Source organism: Mustela lutreola, chromosome 1 (genome assembly GCF_030435805.1).
Source record: "Mustela lutreola isolate mMusLut2 chromosome 1, mMusLut2.pri, whole genome shotgun sequence".
Taxonomy (NCBI): Eukaryota; Metazoa; Chordata; class Mammalia; order Carnivora; family Mustelidae; genus Mustela; species Mustela lutreola.
In genome coordinates this window covers 140,128,577-140,152,823 of record NC_081290.1, presented here as the reverse complement: position 1 = coordinate 140,152,823, position 24,247 = coordinate 140,128,577, and the positions used below count along the sequence as shown (strand labels likewise).

Sequence of the window (24,247 nt, the reverse complement as noted above, 5' to 3'; positions counted from 1 at the left end):
AACAAATAAAAGTTTAGGACCAGATGGCTTCACACTCAATTCTACCAAACATTTAAAGATGAGTTATACCTATTTTTCTCAAAATATTCCAAAAAACAGAACAGGAAGGAAAACTTCCAAATTCATTCTATGAGGCCAGCATTATCCTGATACCAAAATCAGATAAAGACACAACTACAAAAGAAGAGAGCACAGGCCAATATTCCTGAAAGACACAGATGTGAAAATTCTCAATAAAATATTAGGAAATGGAATCCAATGATACATTAAAAAAAAACATTCACTATGATCAAGTGGGATTTATTGATGGGTTCCAACTCTGCTTCAGTATTCATAAATTGATCAGTGTGATATATCATATCAGTAAGAGAAAGGATAAGAACCATATGATCATTTCAATAGACAAAGAGCATTTGACAAAGAACAGCATCCATTCGCAATAAAAATCCTTAACAAAGTACCTTTAGAGGGAACGTATCTCAACATAATAAAAGCCGTATATGAAAACCCACAACTAACATCATCCTTAATGGGGGAAAAACTGCAGTTTTTCCCTTAAGGTCAGGAAAAAGACAAGAATGTCTACTCTCAGCATTTTTATTGAACACAGTATTAGAAGTCCAGGCTACAAAAATTAGAAATAAAATGAAACTGAAGGCATTCAAATGGTAAGGAAAAAGCAAAACTTCCAGTACTTGCAGATAACACGATACTACATATAGAAAACCTGAAAGACTCCACCAAAAATAAGTAAATCTTTAAAAAACAAAAAGAAGTTTTAAAAAAAGAGTAAACCTTTAAAAAAAAACTTCTAAAAATAGAAGTAAAAAAGAAAGAAAGAAAAAAAAAAAAACAACAGGTGCTGTGGGGGTGCAGAGAAGGGGAACAACCTTGCACTGTTAGTGGGAATGCAAACTGGTGCAGCCACTCTGAAGAACAGTATGGAAGTTCCTCAAGAAGTTAAAAATAGACTTACTCCATAACCCAGCAATTGTCCTACTAGGTGTTTACCCAAAGAATATACAAATACAGATCTGAAGGGGTACATGTACCCTGACGTTGATAGCAGCATTATCAACAATTGCCAAACTATGGAGAGAGCCCAAATGTCCATTGACTGTTGAATGGATAAAGATGTGGTACATATATACAATGGAATATTACTCAACTATCAAAAATAATGAACTCTTGCCATTTGCAATGACATGGATAGAGCTAGAGCCTATTGTCCTAAGCGAAATCACTCAGTCAGAGAACAGATAAATACCATATGATTTCACTCATATGTAGACTTTAAGAAATAAAACAGATGAACATAGAGGAAGGGGGGGGGAAGGAGAGAGGGAAAAAAACCATAAGAAACTCTTTAAAAAAAAAAAGATTTTATTTATTTGAGAGAGAGTGAGCAAGAGAGAGGGCATGAGCAGGGTGGAGGAGCAGGAGGAGAGAGCAAAGCAGACTCCCCGTGGGGCAGGGAGACTGATGCACGACTCAATTTCAGGACCAGGACCTGAGCTGAGGTAAACATTTAACCAACTTAGCCACCCAGGTGCCCCAAAAGACTCTTTTTCTTTTTCTTTTTTTTTTTAAGATTTTTAAAATTTATTTATTTGAGAGAAAGAGAGAAAGTGAGAGAGAGAGCATGAGAGGGGAGAAGGTCAGATGGAGAATTCAACTCCCCACAGAGCTGGGAGCCTGATGTGGGACTTGATCCCAGGACTCTGGGATCATGACCTGAGCTGAAGGCAGTCAATTAACCAACTGAGCTACCCAAACATCTCCCCAAGAGACTCTTAACAGTAGAGACTGAGGGTTGCTTGAGGGCAGTGGAGGGGGAAGGGCTAGATGGGTGATGGGTATTAAAGAGGGTCCTTGGGGTGTCTGGGTGGTTCAGTGGGTTAAAACCTCTGCCTTTCGCTCAGGTCATGATCCCAGGTTCCTGGGATCGAGTCCCACCTCAGGCTCTCTGCTCAGCTTCCTCCTCTCTCTGCCTGTCTCTCTGCTTACTTGTGATCTCTGCCTGTCAAATAAATAAAATCTTTGGGAAAAAAAGTCTTTAAAAAAGAAAATAAAGAGGGTCCTTGTTGTGATGAGTACTGAGTATTATATGTAAGTAATGAATCACTGAATTCTACTACAGAAACCAATATTGCACTGTATGTTAACCAAAATTTTAATTTAAAAAAAAAAAAAGAAATATAAACTCTGAAACCCAGGTTTCTGTCAGAGAAAGAATAAACCCTGTAGTATTGGATTGAGTTGGGATGGAGCTATGAACTCCTAATTTTAGTGTGTGTGTGCATACACTATATAGTATTATATATATATATATATATATATATATATATATATATATACATAGTTTTTAGATTATATATACACTATACATAGTTATTACTCTGTGTGTGTGTGTATATATATATATATATACATACTACATATGTACCAATAAAGATGTAGAAATAAATACAAAAAAGAAGTGAAACTTTTTTTAAAAAGTAGATCTTTAGGGCACCTGGGTGGCTCAGTGGGTTAAGCCTCTGCCTTTAGCTCAGGTCATGATCCCAGGGTCCTGGGATCGAGTCCCACATCGGGTTCTCTGCTAATCAGGGAGCCTGCTTCCCCTCTCTCTCTGCCTGCCTCTCTGCCTACTTGTGATCTCTGTCTGTCAAATAAATAAATAATTTTTTTTAAAAGGTAGATCTTTAAAAAAAACTTAAAAAAAGTAACTTTAAAAAAATCTTTAAAATAAATAAATCTTTATAAAAAAGAAATATTTAAAAGAATCTTTAAAAAAGAAACCTTTAAAACAAAAAAGGAAGTAAATCTTTTTTTTTAAAAAAAGAATATTATTCAGCCATAAAAATGAATGAAATCTTGTCATTTGCCATAACATGAATGGAGCTATATACTAAGCAAAAATAAGTCAGTCAAAAAAAGACAAATACCACATGATTTCGCTCATGTGTGGAATTTAAGAAACAAAACAAATGAGCAGAGGGAAAGAGAAAAAGAGAGAAAGACAAACCAAGATACAGACTCTTAACTAGGAAACAAACTGATGGTTACCAGAGGGGAGTGGGGTTAGGGGATGGGTTAAGCAGGTGATAGGGATTAAGGAGGGCACTTGTCATGATGAGCATAGGATGATGTACAGAATTGCTGAATCACTATATTGTACACCTGAAACTAATGTAACACTGTGTGTTAAATAACTGGAATTAAAATAAAAATTTAGGGGTGCCTGGGTGGCTCAGTGGGTTAGAGCCTCTGCCTTCGGCTCAGGTCATGATCTCAGGGTCCTGGGATCGAGTTCTGCATTGGGCTCTCTGCTCGGCGGGGAACCTGCTTCTTCCTCTCGCTCCCTCTGCCTGCCTTTCTGCCTACTTGTGATCTCCCTCTGTCAAATAAATAAATAAAATCTTTAATAATAAAAAATAAAATAAAAACTTAATAATGATAGTTAAATTTCCCTGTTTATTCTTAGTACAGTGCAGTGTGCACTATAGCTCTCTCTTCCCTGATCCTGAAGCACATCTGCTGTTGCCCATACTGCCTTGAAGAGCAAACACAAATTCTCTCCATCCTGCAACATGGTTATTGGGTATTGGAGAAGGAGACAAAAGAGAGGGAGAAATATATACAGAAAGATAGAAAGGAGCAGAGAAGCAGAGAAATGTGTGTTTACTGATAGGACCTGGACTTCAGGAAGAAGACATCTGCCTAACCAGGCTCTCGCTAGCAGTCTCTAAAGTGCCCAGGCACACAAGCATCTTCATCTTATGTCACTTCAAGTGGCTCCCAAATTTGTTCCTATTCAAAGATAATCCCACCAAAGAATGAGAGACGTCAAGGAGTGTACTTCCAAAGAACATGTCAGAATACACTTTCACCCAGGCCCTCTTCACACTGTCTTTCTGAGCCCTGGAACAGAATGTATTCCAGGACTTTAATAGCCAACACAAGTTCCATTCAAAGCCATGGCGGGAGGAGAGCGGGCAGCACAGGACACAGAGGGTCCCACCAGACAGATAGCCTGTTAACTAGGGCACCCTGCAAATGCATTTACATTACAATAAATGTGAGCTTCAGGATCCTAACTCATTCTTTTGATTAGTAAGGCCACTGTTTAGGAACCTGAGGCATATGTGATGGACCAGTAACATAATAAAGGCAATGGGGAAGCGTTTCTGTCCCAGTTGGTTAATTTCTATTCTACTCAGGTAAGAGACTGACCAAATGGGTCATCATGACTGTCTACTTCATTATCATACCATTTACCTTCAATATGCCCCAGCAGGAATAAGTGTGCCTTTGTATTCGCTGCTAAATATAATGAGAGACTATCTTTATGACTGTTCTGGATCATTATCATCAGTATAATGATTACTTTAGAGAACTATAATCGTATATACTTGTAGTACAGATATGCAGGGAGTCAAATGCAGAAATGTAGAAGATCAAGAAGAGACCATAAGGATTTTACAGAAGCTGTAATAAATGTTGAAAATTAACTAATTTACATAAAGGAACAATTCTATATAGAATATCATTAGCTCAGTAGACTCTGCAAAGGAGAAAAATTGATAACAAAAATTTAAAACTACCTAGTACATTAATGCTTGAAATTCCATACTTATAAGCAATCTATACTATGGAGGTTTAAGAATTATCTTCAGTTAAAATACAAATATCTTTAGATGAAGTTGCACATTGAATCCTTGAGTCAAAAACTATCTAAGTAACTATGTGTGTACATTTATAGTATGAAAGAGACATGACACATTGTTTTTATTCCTTTTTCTTCCTCACTTTCTTGCATAGGACATTTCATCTCTTCAACCAGAAGATTCCATCTGCCTTGGGGAGATGGAATTTTTTCTATACAAATACAAAGAGAAAGAAAGTTTGAGTCTGAGAACAGGATTTTGAAACCCACAGAAACATAATAGTCTTGAAAGACTAGAAATAGGAGAGAGAAAAAATTTTTCCAAAGCCTGAAGTACCTCCTTTATAGCTCACAAATGTAAAACCTGCAGGACTGATCATAAATTTACACTAAGCCATCAGCGGGAAGAACTTAAGATGTGCCATAAAGAAGGTTCCAGCCAGAGAGAAACGTTTGCACTTAAAGTGATGTTTTATGATTATAAGTTTATGCACTAGTTGTGAGAATGAATGAGTTGAACTGCCTGCAGCATTTAGCACAATTCCTGACATGTGATATACCCACATGTTTATAATAAACATGACTGCACTTGCCACACCACCTAGTAAATATTACTTCTTTCTTTGTCTGTTCTCCTCCCAGCAGGCTGCACAAGGTTTAAGGGCAGTGATCCCATTTTTCTCACTGTTGCATCCTTGGCTCCTGGCAGAGCTTCATCCTTAATAAATATCTGTTGAAGGAAGAAAATTCAATGCTTTTTCTAGACAAAGAACATGCATAATAAGAGAAGAAAAGTTGAGCCTGCTTTTTGTCATCCACCTACATGACACCATTATGAAAAGAATCAGTCTGTGTTTGCTTGTGGAAAAGAAAATACAAATACAAATTAAGCCATCTGAATTTTAAGTTGGGTATGGATGAGATTTTTTTTTTTTTTTTTTTTTTTTTTACTCTCAGGGTGAGGAATTAATCATATGGGTTACCAAAAAAAAATGGAGGCCTCTCTATCCTTTGTGAGCAATTTGAGGTGTGAATGAGCTCTGTCCTGGATAATTTAGATATTCTTTGCTTGAAGATAGAGCCTGGGCCAGATCATCTCCGGGAGTGCCTTTAGCTCTATTATCCTATGATTCTATTAACCAGTTAATATTTTCCTGTAATTTTCTCTTAGCAACTGCTTAATAGCATTATAGTTTCTTTCATACATTGCACTGATGACATTAATCTAATTCCATGTAACCCCTCTGCCTGCTCCACCAAAGTCACTTACTCTACATTTCTGAAGAATTATTCAAAGACACTTTCTTTCCTTTTCTTCAGCTAAACAAAGACCATCTTTAGGACTTTAAAACAATTTCTAGAATCTCCTTAGTACTTATTAAAAATCCACCTGTAGGGACACCAGGGTGGCTCAGTAGTTAAGCCTCTGCCTTCAGCTCAGGTCATGATCTCAGGGTCCTGGGATAGAGCCCCACATTGGGCTCTCTGCTCAGCGGGGAGCCTGCTTCCCTCCCCACCCCCTGCCTCTCTGACCTCTTGTGATCTCTGTAAAATAAATAAATAAATAAATAAATGAGATTAAGTGACTCTTAATCTCACAAAACAAACTGAGGGTTGCTGGGGGGAGGGGGTTTGGGAGAAGGGAGTGGGATTATGGACATTGGGGAGGGTATGTGCTTTGGTGAGTGCTGTGAAGTGTGTAAACCTGGTGATTCACAGACCTGTACCCCTGGGGATAAAAATATATGTTTATAAAAAATAAAAAAATTAAAAAAAAAGAAACTAATAACAAAAAGCTATAATAAAAATTCTATGTATTTGAAAAAACATTGTCAATTAATCTATGGCAAAGGATGCAGTAATAAACAGTGGGGGAAAGATAGTCTCTTCAATAAATGGACTTGGGGATATTAGACAGCCACATACAAAAGAATGACACTGAATCACTCTTATACCATACACAAAAAGAAACTCAAAATGGATGAAACACTTGTATGTAAGAAAAAAAAATTTTTTTAAATAAAAACCCACCTGTAGTAAATTTCCGATATTTCGTTCACTAGGTCTTAAATCCCATCCAAACTATATTCTCTTTGCTGTGATGAACTAAACCAACTGCTAACCATATAAACTGATCAAGAATCGGAATGTCATCACATTCCAAATGTCTGAAAATGCCCAGACCTCACTGTAAGCCTTTGCCTATCTTTTCTCAGTGGCACAGGCGGATATCACCAAACCTATAAGGACAGACTAGAGAAGAGATCATGGTCAGAGGGTCAGGGTCTCAATAGTTCCTTTCTCCTCCATCTCTCAACCTCATATAATAGGAAAGAGAGATAGAATTGATTATTTACAGGGAACTTACTGAGACAATAAGTAGTGCAGCTTCACAAAGCAGCTGATTCATCCCTAAGCAGAATTAAAATCTATATGGAGATTTGAAGCCTGAGCCAAAGGTAGCTCTTTCACTGCCAACTTACACACTGTTCAACTTTGCCTCTGCTGGGCGTGTCTTCTCTATAGTTTAAAAATCAAGTGAATGGTGGGACACTGGGTGGCTCAGTGGGTTAAGTCTGCCTTTGGCTCAGGTCCTAACCTCAGGGGGGAGTCTGTTTCCTTTCTCCCTCTGCCCCTCCTCCCAGCACATGTGCACTCTCTCTCTCTCTCTCAAATAAGTAAGTAAAATCTAAAACAAAAACAAACCCACAGAAAAAAACAGGTGAAAGGGATTTAGTGATAGCAGTAATAACTGGAATGTATTGGGTGTCTAATATGTATTAGGCAGTGCCATGCACATCACAGTCTACATGGACGGCAGCCCTGGAGCATACAATTCAGTCCAATTAATAACGACACAAGGTGGTATTATCGTTGCTGTTTACAGATGACAAAACTGGCTCATCAAGGTAATAGGATTAACCAGAGTCACACAAGTAATAAAAGAAGAGCTGTGTTTAAAGCTCAGTTGAGGTCAGATACCAAATGGTATGCTACTGTTAGGTTTTCTGCTCCACACTGTGGGGTTCAAAAATAAGCAAGTGGATCTGGTCTTTAAAGACTCTGAAATGCAATTAGAGAAAATAAGACAAAGTCATGTAAAATTAAGTAGCAATAAAATAATAGTTTAAGTTAAAAGGGAAAATTTGTCACAAGCAGTACATGATTCATTGGTAAATGGACCATCAGGCAATAATTGGTAAAACCATTTAGAGGAAAGAGGGATCTATAAATATTTACAAGCTTTGGTAAACATAATACATGCACTGAGAGTTCCTAAAGAAGTCTTGAAAACTAGAGGTAGAAAAACAGTTTTTTAAGAGAAAATTATGTCCTTGTATCTAACGCAAAAAGATGTTGAGGAAGAAAAGCCAGAAGACACTTAGCTGGAGAAACAAAAAGATAAAAAGTCCACGGCAAAATTTCAGAACTCTGTGAGAATGATTGGATGTGGGTTTTTATTTCAGATTTAGTTTATGGCCATGGGAGTTCAGTATTTTTTTTTTAAGATTTTTTTTTAAATTTATTTATTTGTCAGAGAGAGCGAGCAAGCGAGAGCGAGCACAGGCAGACAGAGTCAGAGGGAGAAGCAGGCCCCCTGCAGAGAAAGGAGCCTGATATGGGACTCGATCCCAGGACACTGGGATCATGACCCGAGCCGAAGGCAGCTGCTTAACCAACTGAGCCACCCAGGCGTCCCAGGAGTTCAGTATTTAAAAAGCATGAAAGACTTTATTTGAAGTGAAAATGTATATTCTTTGGGTTTTATTTTATAATTTATTATAAAAATTACCTGAAAGAGCTGTGGTTTTTACAAAGGAGTCTTAAAGAATTTTAAGTTTAAAACTGAAAAAAAGTTTCACACTGGAAAAAATCTAAATTAAACGATAACTTCCAATGTAATTCTAATGTTAATCAATGAGACAATTAAAACATAATGTTCTTCCAAGTTCCAATATGTGGGCAAAGGAGATGCTGATAAATAATACTACAGTTTTCTCTCTTAAATCTGCACCACAGATGGTAGCCATGTGCATTTTCAACTAAGATCAAATAAATTTGGGTTTATAAAACCCTAGAAATACAGTGCCAAATTTAGACCTGTGCTCTTATTCTTTCTTGTGCCAGAATGGTGCTTCTCCTTCAAATAGTTACCTTGGTGGTTTGTTAAGCAAACCATTTTACAGCCAAAACTATGACATCAAAAAAGTGTGCTACTACAGTTATAGAAGGCTAAAGAAGAAGGACTAATTATTTTATGGACCTTAGTATGCAATCACTTTCACATGCATTTAATTCTCAAAACTACCTCTGGTAAATGTTATTATTAGCTCCAATTTATAGATGAGAAATTAGCTCATAAAAGTTAAATGATTTATCTAGTAAACTGTAGAATCATAATTAAATTCGTGTATGTGAATTCTAACTTAAAGAGCTTATAACAAACCATTGCGAGTGACCTCTTCTATTAGAAATATGCATGTCTCTTCTTACCTACTGACTGCTGTGGAAAACTTGGTTAATTCTTCTAAGCCAATATTCAAGGCATAAAGGGTTCAAAAATATGACTGCATTCTGATGCAAAGAATCCAAAGGAATGAAATTAGAGAAAACCACTGGCTTTAGATTCGGACAGGCAGCTAAACTTGACTTCCACCTTTTATTAGCAACTAAGACCTTCAGGAAGTTGTTTGATCTCTCTGGGCTTCAATTTCCTCTTTTGTAAAATATGGGTAACAAGATCTAGGTCATAGCATAGTTGTGATCATTAAAGAAGATATTGTATACGGATAGCTTAGTTAATGTCTAAATTTAGGATATGCTCAATAAATAATAAGTCTGCTGCTATCATTCTTTCAAAAAATAAATTGTAGTGGTGCATGGGTGGCTCAGTGGATTAAGCCTCTGCCTTCAGCTCAGATCATGATCTCAGGATCCTGGGATCAAGCCCCACATCTGGCTCTCTGTTCAGCAGGGAGCCCGCTTCCCCCTCTCTTTCTGCCTGCCTCTCTGCCTACTTAGGATCTCTGTCTGTCAAATAAATAAAATCTTTTTAAAAAAATGTATATTAGGTGATGAGAATACAGAAGGAGAGAATGTGATTTTGTCCTCATAAACAACACATTTTAGTATTAGCTGCCTTTATAATTTTTATCAAAAGCTCATTATGAAAAAATTTCTGAGCAATTACCCCAATACATAAAGATATATATTAATTTATAAATTATATGCATGTACTACAATATATAAATTATGTACTTTATAAAATATACAAAATAAAAACTTCAAAAGAACAAAAGAATAAATAGTTAAGGTCCTACTAGATTGGGATGCCTGGGTGGCTCAGACAGTTAAGCATCCAACTATTGGTTTTGACTCAGGTCAGGATTTCAGGGTCCTTAGATTGAGCCCCATTTTGGGCTCTGTGCTCCTTGAGGATTCTCTCTTTCCCTCTTCCTCTACGCACCTCCTCCGCCCCCTGCCCCAAGCTCATGTGCTCTCCCTCTTTTTCTCTCTCTCTCCCTCTCTCAAAAAAATAAATCTTTAAAAAAAAAAAAAGAGAAAAGATCCCACTAGTATATCTTGTACATCCTTCGGACTGTACACAGTGCCTTTTGGAAACCATTGTTTTAGACCAAGAATCCACAAAATTTTCTGCAGAAGGCCAGATAGTAAATAAGATTTAAGTTTTTCACATGATGCAACATCTCCATTGCATTAAAAAAAAATAGACAATGCTTTAAAAATGTAAAGCACTTCTTAGCTCCAGGGCCATATAAAAATAGGACTTGGACTGTAGTTTGCCCAATCTGTTTCAGACCATAGACTATTCTAGAATACATGATTCCAGACAATTAACTAGTAAAAAAACCCAAAGTACATGGTAATTATTAGGAATGAAGTCAACTGTCAAATGCAACGGAGAGTAAAGGAGAAGAGGTGAATTTGGGCTAAGATGGCCAGAGAAAGCCATGTTTAAGCTGAGATCTGAAGAACAGGAAGGTGTCAGTCCCAGAGGAGCGGAAGAAAACCTTTCCTGCCAAAGGAAGAGCCTGTAAGCACAGGGTACTGAGGTGGTAAGAGCTGCTTGTTCAAGTACTGAAAGGAAGTCTGTGCCTCAAACTTGTGAGTGAGAAAACAGCAAGGTATGAGATGTGCTTTGGGAGTCTGGCAGGAGCCAGCTTTTGAAAATGATTTTGAGAGCAAAGCATCTGAAGCAGAAATGTTGTTAGAAAGGATAAAATCAGCAGATTATATGTCTCAGGAATAGGACAAAGTGAAATAATAACCAGAAGGTCATGGGTCAAGGATTGGCTCCTGGGGCAAAGCTAAAAGTTAAAGAGAAGTAGACTGCTTTGATTATGTCCTCAAACTATTTAAGACAATTATTAAACTTGTAAATTCTTTATTCCTATTCAACCTTGAAATAAAGTCATCACTGAGGCATATGTTGTTCTTTCATTAACTAAGCCAAGTTTAGGACAAAATCCTTATATTCCCATGTACTCATTTTTAAGTTTATTCTTTTCAAATTAAAATGCCTTCCTTGGAAGGCTACATAAGAAATACATAATACTGTTGCCTCCAGGGAGGGAAATTAGTAGTCTATAGCACAGAGGTAGGAGGGAGACAATATACTACCTATCTTAGTGTACCTCCAGACTTTTGAACCATGGGGCTCTAGTACTAATTCAAAAAGCAAGTAAATAAAATTAAATTCAAATTGAAAATTTTTAAACTGAATTAATTATGGGCAGAGAAATGAAACAGTTCTCTAAAAACTTGTTTGGCTGGAAAAAACATGGCAATTTGCCATTCCAGTATTTTCAAAACATGATTGAGGTGACAACTTTGCAAAGTATGTTTATACATGTAACAACAATATGATACCTAGAAAATATATAAATTAATGAGAAAACTGTAAGCCTGCTTCTTCTCATCTCTCTCTGTCTTTCTCTGCCTACTTGTGATCTCTCTCTCTCTGTCAAATAAATAAATAAAATCTTTTTTAAAAATTAATGAATAAACTTAGTGTAACAGAGAATGGAAGTATGGGCAGCATTTTTTTTTAATTTATTTATTTATTTGGCATACAGAGAGCACTAGTAGGCAGAGAGGCAGGCAAAGAGAGAGAGGGGGAAGCAGGCTCCCTGCTGAAGCAGAGAGCCAGATGAGGGACTCGATCCCAGGACCCCGGGATCATGACCTGAGCCGAAGGCAGCGGATTAACCCACTGAACCACCCAGGCGCTATGGGCAGCATTTTTAACGTCAAGTTATACTTTGGAAAATGATTTGGCATTATCTCAAAAACTCTAAGTGGCCATATGACCCAGTAATTCTACTGCTAGGTATACAAACAAGAGAAATGAAGCTACACATCCACATGAAGCTTGTACACTAATGTTAAAGTAACATTACTCATAGTAGCCAAAAACTGAGAACAACCCAATTATCCCTCAACTGATGAAGAGATTAATAAAATGTGGTATATTCATGTAATGGACTATATTTTTAGGCCATACAAAGAAATAAAGTACTGAGAAATGCTACAACATGGATGAAACTTGAAAACACTATGGTAAGTGGAAAAAGCTAGTGACAACAGACCACATATTGTAGGGTTTCATTTTTATAAACCATCCATATAGACAAATTCATAGAAACAGAGAAAGGAGACTAGTAGTGGCCTAGGGGCTGATTGGAGAAGGCAGATGGGTACTGACTACTAGTGGGTATTGAGTTTCCTTTAGGAGGGATAAAAATATTCTAAAATTAAATTGTGGTGATAGTTGCATAACCCTATGAATATACTAAATACCATGGAATTTTATACCTTAACCATTGAATTTTTTAAACTGTGGACTTTTAGGGCTACCTAAACATAGTATTATAATTTAAGGTAGATTAACTACCACTTAAAATCAAAGACTAAAATGTCAATTTATAAAAATGGAAACTAACAAGACATCTTTTGTTACAAAAAATTTAGTTTGGATTTTTACTTCTTAAGTTGAGAAAGTATGACCTCCATGGAGTTTGTTATTTTGGAACACAACAAGTTGCCTGCGGTGATCTTCTCCCCTTAACTGCCCTTGATCATGCAAGTTGGTGGACTAGAGGTGAAAACATTACAAAACTATAAATCAGTAAGAATGGCCTCTAGGAAGCACTGATACACACAGATATTAGACATTTATGTGCCATGACTACAATTCCCTTTTACCCGTATGGAACTGATGAAAATCTGCAAATAGATAATCTACTTGGGGGTAGTGGAGAGTTTGGGCAGCATACGTATTTTTCTTTTTGTTTTTTTTTAAAGATTTTATTTATTTGACAGAGAGATCATAATTAGGCAGAGATGCAGACAGAGAGAGGGGGAAGCAGGCTCCCCGCTAAGCAGAGAGCCTGATTCGGGGCTCGACCCTAGGACCCTGAGATCATTACCTGAGCCGAAGGCAGAAGCTTAATCCACTGAGCCACCCAGGTGCCCCTGGCAGCATACATATTTATACCTGATTCCTATAAACTGCCCTCCACTCTTCACAATTGTTTTACTGACACAGATGAGCAATTTCTTTTGTGTTGTAAAATATTCCTACTTTTTTACCTAATATAGTCTTGTTTTGCAAATTTTATAAGCTCCTAAAATCAGGATAACTGCTAATAATAGCATATACTGACCACAATGACTTTTACTCTTGCTACATAAAATAATTTCCAAATGAGTTGTCATATTAGGTCAAATTCAAATTTTCTGTAAGAAAATTCAGTGGCTAGATATTCTCTAAAGCTAAATTTTTAAAAACCTGACTCAGTCTTAATTTCATAATTTTATAAAAGCAGATACTTCTAATAATAATTTGCTCAAAGTATTTTGTAAGCTTTTCAGAGACAGAATTGCAAACTAAAACAAACATTTATTCAGTTCATATTAAAAGGTAGAGAAGTGTGAAATGGGGGGCAGCCTGTTACAAATGTTAGGTAGAAGTTATATACTTACTAACATCATAAACCATTAAAAGGCAAATGATTACAGACATTTGGGTAAGACTTAATCACCATCAATGAATGAATTAGCAAGGTGACAGTAGATTTGGTGAAAATTGTGTAGTCAAATTCTGTAAATACTTTGAAAGAGCAAAGGATTCATTGCAGATTGAATGTGGGGTGTGAAGGAAGGAGTAGAGTTAAGATTGCTACCAGGGTTTTTGACCTAAGCCACTGGAAGAATTAAGTTGTCCTTAACTGAGGTGGGGAAGACTTCAGGAGGAGCTGGTTTGTGTGCAAAGACCAGCAGCTGTGCTTTGGACATATGAAGGTTGGGATGTCTGTTAGACATCATGTGGAATGTCACATAGACATTTGAATACTTGGGTACAAGATGGGGCTGGAGTAAAAAAAAGAGGCCCAAACAGAAGATACAAATTATAAATTGTGTTTTTATGAGTTACTGTGAATCATTAGTTTATGAGAGTTTTATGAGAGTTACTGTGAATCATTACTGTGATTAAGTCTTACCCAAATGTCTGCAATAGCCTCCTAACGTGCTCACTCTTACTAATAGGGCTACCACTAGCCCATATGGTATCTTTGTGTAAATTAGAAAAAAATGTCCTTCTCCAAGACACATTTTCCATTTGCCAGAACACTGTAGAAAGAAATATATAAACCAGGATGGATACAATGTCATGGCCCTCCATGCACTCAATCTATATAATTGTACAAGATTCCTTTGTTCTTGGCATATCATACTTTCACTCATTTATCTTGTTCGTTGTGTGTTCCCCCACTAAAATTCAATATTTATAAGGAGAGGGATTTTTGTGTCTTATTCATTATTGAATCCCCATCATTTAAACAATACCTGTTTAAATGAGGTACATAATAAGTAATCAATGAATGTTGATAAAAAATGTCCAAAGAACAAAACAACCACATCCCCACAACCTTTGGGAATGAATTACTGGCAAGATAGCCTAAAATTCCTCTGAAATCACTTGTTTAGATGCATATCTTCAAGTATTCTTTATGTGGAAAGGCTATTTGAAAATAGAATTTGAGTCATTAGTTCCATTATAATGAACACAGCATCTTTCTTTACACTTTTAGTAATCTGTAAGCCCCAACTACTGGAAGAAAGGTATAATGGAAGGAGAACTGGATTGGGAGGTAGATGCAAGGGCCTCTGTACTAGTCAGTGTTCTCCAAAGGGACTGAACCAGGAGAATGCATGTATATAAAGAGATTTATTTTAAGATACTGCCTCATGTTATTGTAGGAGTTGACAGGTCAGAAATTTGCAGAGAAGCCTGGCAGGTTGGAAACCCAAGGAAGAGTTGGTATTGCAGCCCCAGTTTGAAGGCAGTCTGAAGGCAGAATTCCCATTTCAAAAAAAAAAAAAAAAAAATTCCCATTTCCTCATGGAACCTTAGTTTTTTCTCTTATGGGCTTCAACTGATTAGATGAGGCCCACCTGCTTTACTCGTTATGAATGTAATTGGCTTTATTCAAAGTATACTTATTTAAATGTTAAAATAATTTTTTAAAGATTTTATTTATTTATTGGACAGAGAGAGAGATCACAAGTAAGCAGAGAGGCAGGCAGAGAGAGAAGAGGAAGCAGGCTCCCTGCTGAGCAGAGAGCCCGATGTGAGGCTTGATCCCAGCACCCTGGGATCATGACCTGAGCCGAAGGCAGAGGCTTAACCCACTGGGCCACCCCGGCGCCCCATAAATGTTAACATAATTTTTAAAAATACCATCACAGCAACATATAAACTTGTGTTTGACCAAATATCTGGGTACTGTGACTTAGCCAGGTTGACACACAGAATTTACCATTACAGCCTCCAAGTCAAGCATGAAGGCCTGAAAGAATGTGTGGTGTTGGGTGAAACTTCAATTGTTCTATATGGAGAACAGGAAAAGAGTAAAATGGACAGATGGGGCCTTTGCCACCTCTTCCCCTGCCCTTGAAAAGAGTTACCATACTTAAATATGACCCTTACCAAAACTTCAATGAAAATTTGGAAGTTAAGGGGAAAAAAATGATAACAAATAGGTTTATTTACAAATGCTAATCTCAGAGCCCAGAGGTCCAACCCAATCCTTAAATCCCTACCAAGTTCTCAGGCTAGTTCAATCTCCACCTGAGAAATACCCATACAAACTCCCACATATTGGGGGTGCCTGGGTGGTGCAGTGAGTTGTATCAAATTCCTGCATATCAGTCTAGGCCCAATTCTGTGAGAACTTCTAAAAATAAAAATATTCTCAACTGCCTACCTTTGGTTTATCTTCTCCAGAACAACTGACAGTAGGAACATTCCACCTTTCCAAATGAAATACCATCTTTTACTCTCAAAAGTGTAAAATAAGAAGGATCAAGTAAGATAAAAACAAGTATCCACAGGATAATTCTCAATATCTGAATGATTCATTCTTAAGTAACACCAACAGTGGATATTGACAACTTGGTTTGGCTGTACTGTACCTTCCTAGTCCTTCCTCCAAAGTGGCTTGAAGAGATTAAAGCAGCATATTTCTCTAGCCATGATCTTACTTAGATCTTACATGAGCTGTAGATCGTACTTCCCTTATACAAATGTTTGGAAAAATAATTCACCAGATCCAGATTGTTGGATAGGAAGAATATCTTGAACTCTACAGGAGCCTAGCCCTGCTGACATAATGGAAGCTATAGAGCACAGCGCTTTAGACTGTGGGCTTTGGAATTAGACTACTTGAATTGAAATCCCAATTTTACCATTTACTTATCTAGGTGTCCTTGGGCATGTTATTGGACCTTTCTGTGTTTCTATTTTGTGCATAGTGAGGGACCATAAAAGAGTTATTATGAGTATTAAATCAATTAATATAGAGAAAAAGCATAGAAGAGTATCTGGCACATAGGATCTGGTTCAATAAACTTTCATTATATGTATTATATTATTACATAGGGTATATAATATATCATATATATATATGACTATATACCCTATTACATAGGATATATAGTATTATATTATTACATAGGGTATATAATATCTTACTCTGTAATACTTTCACTTGGAATATCTCACCAATTTCAGCCATTGAACAATAATATCTAAGTCCTTATTACTTCTATTATTCTACACAATTAAAAGTGATTATTGAAAAAAAAAAGTGATTATTGGAATGGTCTCTCTGAAAAAAGGGGATCTCCCTAAGATAAATTCTAATCTCTATCCCCAGAAGACAAAAATACACACACACACACACACACGCTCAAACTGCTGGCAACCCTTCCAATAACATTTTCCAAATTGAAACAAATTTTTAAAAACCAGATATCACTTAACACCTTGTTAAAGAATTTCAGACATCAGTCTAATAGCGATGAGGAGCCAGTGCAGAATTTTAAATGAAGTGTGATTTGATGGAGCTTGTGTTTTGAGAAGCTCACCCTGGCAGCAGTGCAGAGGACAGATGAGAGTGGCTGTTGAGAAAGAGGCCCAAGTGCAAGGCTAATTCAATTAGCCAGACAAGAAATAAAAACGACAAAACCAAAGGCAACAACTGCAGAAATTGTGTCAAATCATCTTCAATGGTCATCACACCTCCAAAATACTACAGTCAGCAATTATCTGCTTTTTAGTTTATTCTATTAACATGTGACTTGTATAGTATCAAAAAGTGATGTTTGTTGCATGGGCACAAACAAATGGTTTCCTTTTTTTTTTTTTAAACAATTGGTTTCTACATCAGAAACATATGAGCAAATGTCATCTATTAATTTATCTTGTTTTATGATCATGAATTGCTTTGACTTTCCACAATAATGATTATCCTAGAATGAAGTTCAGCATTGAAAACTGAAAATTATTACATCATGGCACCTTCCTCTATTCCAAAACTCCCTGGACCCGGACCCAGGTTCTGAAAATCAGGTATACCTCCATAGGGCCAGCAGGGTGAGGGACTAAAGGGGCCAAAGACATTGTTGATTCATTTTTATCTTCTGAGGTCATCAGGGATTAGCCTGATAGCTGCCATTATATTACAGAACAGTTCAATTGCCAAGTCTTTTTTTTTGTCTTCCTTTCCCTAAAACAAGTACAGAACCAAGGAGTCACCTCTTCAGAAATATGCTACATAAACACTATTTCTTTCTTGGACTATTTAAATGCTTTTTAATGAATAATTTTGTTAGCTAAAATCTTATTTCTATTGAATAAATAAGGGACGCATGGAGCAGAACAGAAGCCTACCCAAAGTCACTCAGTTAATCAGCATCGCAGTTGACCTTATACCCAACATTATAGCTAGTACAATTAATTAGTATATGTTCAGTGAGACCTTAAATTTCAGTCCAGGATGCCACCAGATATTGTTTTTATAAACAAAAGATAAGTCGATGCTATTTTTGGGAGTTAGGAAAGTAGAATAAAAAAGAAAATCAATCTTAAAATTAAATAATCTGAGAAGTGAAAAATAAGTAAAATAAAATTTTTAACCATCAAAGCCAGAAACATTACAGTTTTATGCTCATTTTTAGCAAATAATGTTCTCACTGATGTTTCATAAAACATGAAATTACATATACAATACTTTTCTAGTTTCAAGAAAATTTGTATATCAGTTATTTATAGAGCAATGTCTTCTACAGTAAGACCACACCTTTTTACCTTATTTTTCCTAGGACCATGTCTCCAAGATTTTCTTTTTATTTTTTATGCTAAAAGAAAGTAGTAACTCTTGTGATTAATGTCCCAAGATATAAACTCTCAAATAAACACAAACTGTGTAACACTACACGATATAAAACATTTTTCTGGGAACAAATATTAATCTTATCTGGCACATCCTAATATATTTGGGGCCATAAATTCTGCTTTACTCATCCATTAGATTTTCTTCATGAGCCTCTTTTTTAAAATAGACATGTAGTAGTTAAATAAATAAACCAGGTCTCCACAACAACAATTTCAAATATCATCTGTCTCTTTAGAAACAGTGTGCTGACAGAGATTGATCTAGTCCTATTGTTAGATTTCTTTTTTTTTTAAATATTTCCCAGCTGTCACCATCCTTCAACACAACCAAGAATCAAACAAAACAAATAAATACATATTCCAAGGGCATTTGGGAAGGGTTTTATTCTCAGAAGGACGAAGTGTTTCATAGATCCAGCATTTCCCAGGGGCTGATTGGAAATAGATCCAGCATTTCCCAGGGGCTGATTGGAAATGAGCTTACAAGACATGCACAAGCAGACTCACTCACATGTTCTTCCCATAAACTAAAACAATAAGGAAGAAGGTCAAAACAAATCTCCTGCCCTGGGAAAAGATGGTATGTTATTTTTAAGAAAAACTAAGATTTGTGATTTTTTTCCTTTGAGCATCTCACTAAAACTGGCATTTCCAGACAAAAACATTTCCATTACACTTATAAATAGGAGATTTACACTTGCACTCCTAGTTCAAGAACAGTCACAGAACAGGATTTAGGCTAGAAGACACTTCTGAGCTGTAGAAAGGAAAGTGCAGATTATTTAAAATCATAAACCAAGCTGACAATCATATTCATCATTTATTGGGCATTTGCTATATGCCAGGCACTGTACTAGGGGATTGTCTGTAAGGGCTTATCACAATCTAGTAAAATAGGTGTAATCCACATGGCTTACAGATAAGGAAATTCAGATTAAAGGAGCAATTTTCCCAAGATAACACAACCACTGAATAGCCAGACCTGGACTCAAAGTCATATCCTCTTCAGTCATTTATTCCAGAAACATTTGATAAGCACCTGCAATGAGCCAGGCACTGCTCTCGGACCTGGTAAATTAGCAGGGATTTTACATTCAGGTAGGGGAAAAGACAATAGACAAATAAGTATGTATGTATATATAAGTAGATATAGATACTCCGTGTAGTCAGGGAATAAGGATTATCACAAAGGAAAATGAAGCAGACTGAGAGGACAGTGACAGAACAAGGGGTGCCATTTTTGGATGAGGTGTGAAGAGAAGACTTCTCAGGAAAGGTAATGACTGAGTAGGCCAGAATGCCCTAAGTTTAAAAAAAGGCCTTCCAGGGAAGGAGCTTTCTAAGCAAATGGAAAAGTGAGAGCAAAAGCTGTGGGGTGGGGGTGATGAGTGCAAGGTGTTGGAGCAACAATAGTAGAGATGTGGGGTGAAACAGCGAGAAAGAGAGAGCAGGAGAAGAGATGAAGCTGGAGGTGCAGCCAATGGAAAGAACTCTGGATCCTACTGTAAAGAAACAAGAAGCTTGGGAGTTTTAAGCAGTGGATGAGATCCTCTGTTTCACTCCAAAGCCAGTGTCCCTTCTGCTTCACTTCCATCCCCCAAGGAGACAATTTCCCCTCTCACTTACCCAGAACCTGCTTCTGTCCTCAGACCCAAAGTGCCCTAGCCTGTTTCCCTGACAACAATCTTATAGTTACATGGCCACTAATGGCTTGTTACTGTTATTCTTCCTTCTCTCTCTATGGAAATGTATGAACCTTTTATCTCCTCTGCTAAGAGCAGCTTTCTGACTTCCTCCCTGGAAGTCACCACCCTGAGTTGACTAAAGAAGACTAAACAGACATTCCAAGACACTTCTTTGTGAATACATCCCCATCGATATTGTACCTTGATCTTTGTCATTATGGAGCATGATTAATTCAGTTTCATAGTCCCAGCCACATCTTCCAGGACAGAGGACGAATAGAACCCCTGTTGTGTTCTGGATACTTCTAGGAGCTGAAGAAAGAACAGCAAATATAAAGTCCATCTCCACAGAGTTTACAGTCTATATGCATCTATATAGTGATTATCAACCAGGAAAGGGTGAGAGGACATTTATAGTTTGAAGAAGTAATTAAATTAAATATTTGGTTTGTTTTAATCACAATATTTTGCTAATTTTAAAATATGAAATAAGTTTAAAGGAGGGCATGCTTTGTGTATACAGAGAGAAAATAGGCTTTAAAGAGCTAAAAATAGTAGAACAGAGGATTTCAGTAGTAAGACCCTTATTTTTGTTATGTAAACTGAAATAGTAACTCTAAAGCAGGAATTTCAAATGATTAAACAGGGGAACTGCCATAAAACCCCCTAGGGGAGATGACTTGAGGGAAGCAGAATCTCCTCAGATCACTAACTACTTCCCATATGCAAGGGCCGGCACCATTCAAACATAGGATTCTGTGCACCCCCAACTCAGTGGTTTACATTTCCATTCTTACTGGTGTTGCTTTGAGGTACTTCCCTACCCAAGACTGTTAGACATTCTTATGAAGCTATATTTTGCCTCTTCTCTTTATTAAAAACGAATTCTAAGGGTAGGGCAATCTAGACACCCAGATCTTCTTCAAAGCGCACAGCACAGTGCAGGTCACACATCAGAGCCTCAAATTTATTGACCAATTCATTTTCTCATCTCCTATTCGTCAACTGCCTATAGGCCTATGTGTGATACATCATATAACGTACATATATAACATATAAATTATACATGTATATATAATGTGTATATATTATATATGTATGTCCACATCTATATAAATATATCTTATATTTCATAACTGCTTATTTTTATCACAAGACTTTTTTTTCATCAGAACTAAAATTCCCCTTTAGCTTCTCATGGTCATAGCTTTTGCTCATGGTCATTATCCCAAGATTTTGTGCCTTGATATTTTTTTTTCATCATGAAGCAAGATCAGTTCTGAATCACAGTCATAGCTACACCTTCCAGGGCAAAGGACAATGCTCAGACCATCGTTCCTCTAGAGTGACAGGATGTTTTCTGGACATTGACCCGCAATGTTTCTTTCTTTCATCCTTTCAGAAATAAAACATTGTCAAGGAAAACCTCACAGTCACTAAAATCCCTGGAAGGAGTTGAGGTGGAGGTGGTGAAGTAGGGACCTTCTGACCCACCTTCAGATGGGTAGTTGTGGAGAATCACTTTTTCCATGCTGACATTAACACTGTCTTCTCAGTGCTTCTCCCACTGGGGTTCCCTGGGCTCAAGAGCACAAGTGTCTCCCAGCCTACTCCCTGGAGAACTAAGCCCAAGAGGAAAGCAATCCAAAAATACTGATTTGACTGGATTGATGCCTGAGAAAGAGATTTAAACTGGGACATTTTTATCTTTCAGCTGTTGGATATGGAAAACAAATATACATTCCACTCTCTCCAAGAACAGGTGAAGGCATTTCATAAGCAAATGGTCAGCTGGGCGACTTTAGGTTGAGTTTTCCACTCCTTCTATCCCTTCTTATTTCTCCCCATTTTTCTGGCAGTAAACTCCTAGCCCTAATTGTTCTCTACAACTCACGCTTTCTATCAGTATTTATTAAGGAATCCAAAATGTCCTCTGTCTTTACTGCTGTGTGACTATAAAAGACATTTACCAATGACTGCTTACATTCTAGATGGAAGACAAAAACATGAAATACATACGGAATCTGTATAATAATGATTCAAAAGAGCCCAGGAGTGTTGGTTGGAGGCATTGTGGATGATAGAGACCTAAGCTGAACTTGGAAGGGTCAACAGCATTTGCATACGGGAATGGCTCAAAGGCCATTCCCAGTGAGGTAAGAGGTGGGCACAAGCAAGATGAGTGGGGAGGGTCAAGAAAAGATTTGTCTGATTCCATCAGAAGTCACAGCATCAAGGTTCATGTGTGTGTACCCAATTTTTATTGCCTACATATTATTCTTCTTTACTCCTCTCTTTCAAGGGTAGGTGAATGGAAGCACACAAGACAGAATGATTCATAACTTGTCAAGGACTTGGCATAATTCAATATAGGGAGATATTCCAAACCAGTACTATCACTGCCCCAGTGAAAAATCACAGATACTCCTCAAAGTGAGAGATAAATGGAACCAGAAGTTTATGTCACTCTACCCACAAAGGAGTAAGAGGAAAATCTCAAGATAATATTATTTCTTCTTCTCTCCTCTCTCCCACCTTAACTGGAGATGTTTGCTCCTTCAGATCTTGGTTTCTGCTTTTGTATACCATCTATTCCTATAGCTTTTAAATGAATATGCATAAACTCTGAATCATAAGACTAAAATGAGCACCATTCCAAGAACCCTGAATGTGGCATGGAGATTCACAGCCAGGATATGTAGGCTGGCTGAAAGTGAGGACAGGGGTTCTTTGTGATCCTGTTTAACACCTACACCTTCTCACCCTAATAATGGACTATTGTGCTTCTCTGGGCTCCATGACTCACCAGTACTTGGATTCAGATAGGTGGAATTTTTTTCATTTGTAAAGGATTTTTTAACGAGGGGGGGGGGTGATGGATCTGGAAACTAGGCAATAAGGAACCTCTAAAGCAATATAGTTTTCTGAAGGAGAAAAGAGTTGCCCCTTAAATATATTATTCTAAAATTTGGCTGATGGCAGCAACACATTGATTTTAACCACTTTGTTTTGCTAGTAAATGATGGCAGGATCAGCTGTGGCTTATGCCTCTCTCACTATAATCAGTTCTAGGCTGAGAGAGGAGGAATTATGCTTGACAGGTAATTAAGAAAACTGACAAGAAATAGCATTTGGTCTCTTTGAAGGTGAACTACAGTTTGTAAAAGATAATCTAAATCTAATTTACCAAAACCCCAGATGGCAAAGCTATGAGCAGTATCGCCTCTGTTTGGTTTATATTAAATTAATCTTTCCTTACTTTCCATTTACTGTTTTTTAAAATTTTAACTTCAACATGGAAAGGAAGGACTAAAACTTTGCACAGGCTGAGTTTGGAATACAGCAGTTTCTGGGTCACTGCTGAATATAAGATGTAGAAACACTGGGAATACAGACTGCCTGGGGTTGGAACTGAGGCTGGACTGACCAATGTCAAAAGAATGAGTGTTCAGTCATGATGCTGAAGAATGAAGGATAAAAGCAACATATACTAAGATTTCAGCAGTAAGAAATAAAATTGTTGTAGAAACTTACCTTCTTATCAAGTAATGGGAAAAGAAAAAAACTATTGATCCTATCTACAAACCCCTATGGGAAGTTGTTTATGCCTTAACCACTGTTGGGTGAAAGAAAAAAACCTCATTCTCCTAGGTGTGAAAAGAGATACTTCTCAAAAGTTTGGTCTTCATATAAGTGCTGAGACAATATGGCTCAGATCTTCTGGAAGGTATCGATTTCAAATCTTGTGATTGGGTCCAGGCTAGGAGTAGAAGGAGTTGTCCAGTAAGTGTGCTCATTGATAATCAGTCTTCCCCCACTCTTCTCAGACACAACCTAGATCACCCTTTTGTTATGACCTGCTTTCCTTCCATAGAAATGGCTATTTCCCTCATGCAATGTCCAGGAGCAACTCACAGTTTAAGGTTCTTAGAAGCTAGGGACACAGATAATCTCCTCACTGCCTTTGTTTGCTTGGGTCTGCAAAGACAGGAGAGAATTTCCATCATTATTCCTAAGACCTGTGGCTGCTATTCCTAACAAATAAGGAAGAAAAGAAAACCTAATATCTCGTATTCTTTTCTCTGTCCATTCCGTGAATAAATCAATGACTAAACCTAATGACTTAACATT

The 24,247-nt window shown here is 37.1% G+C and overlaps 1 long non-coding RNA gene across 1 annotated transcript in view; it reads right to left on the bottom strand.

The window, feature by feature from the left end:
- Positions 1-20,423, bottom strand: part of LOC131832339 (uncharacterized) — an 87,223-nt gene extending 66,800 nt beyond the window's left edge. Inside the window, exon 1 of the long non-coding RNA XR_009353999.1 lies at positions 20,318-20,423. This is a non-coding gene — a long non-coding RNA (uncharacterized LOC131832339). The remainder of the gene's footprint in view (positions 1-20,317) is intronic.
- Positions 20,424-24,247: the final 3,824 nt, after the last annotated feature.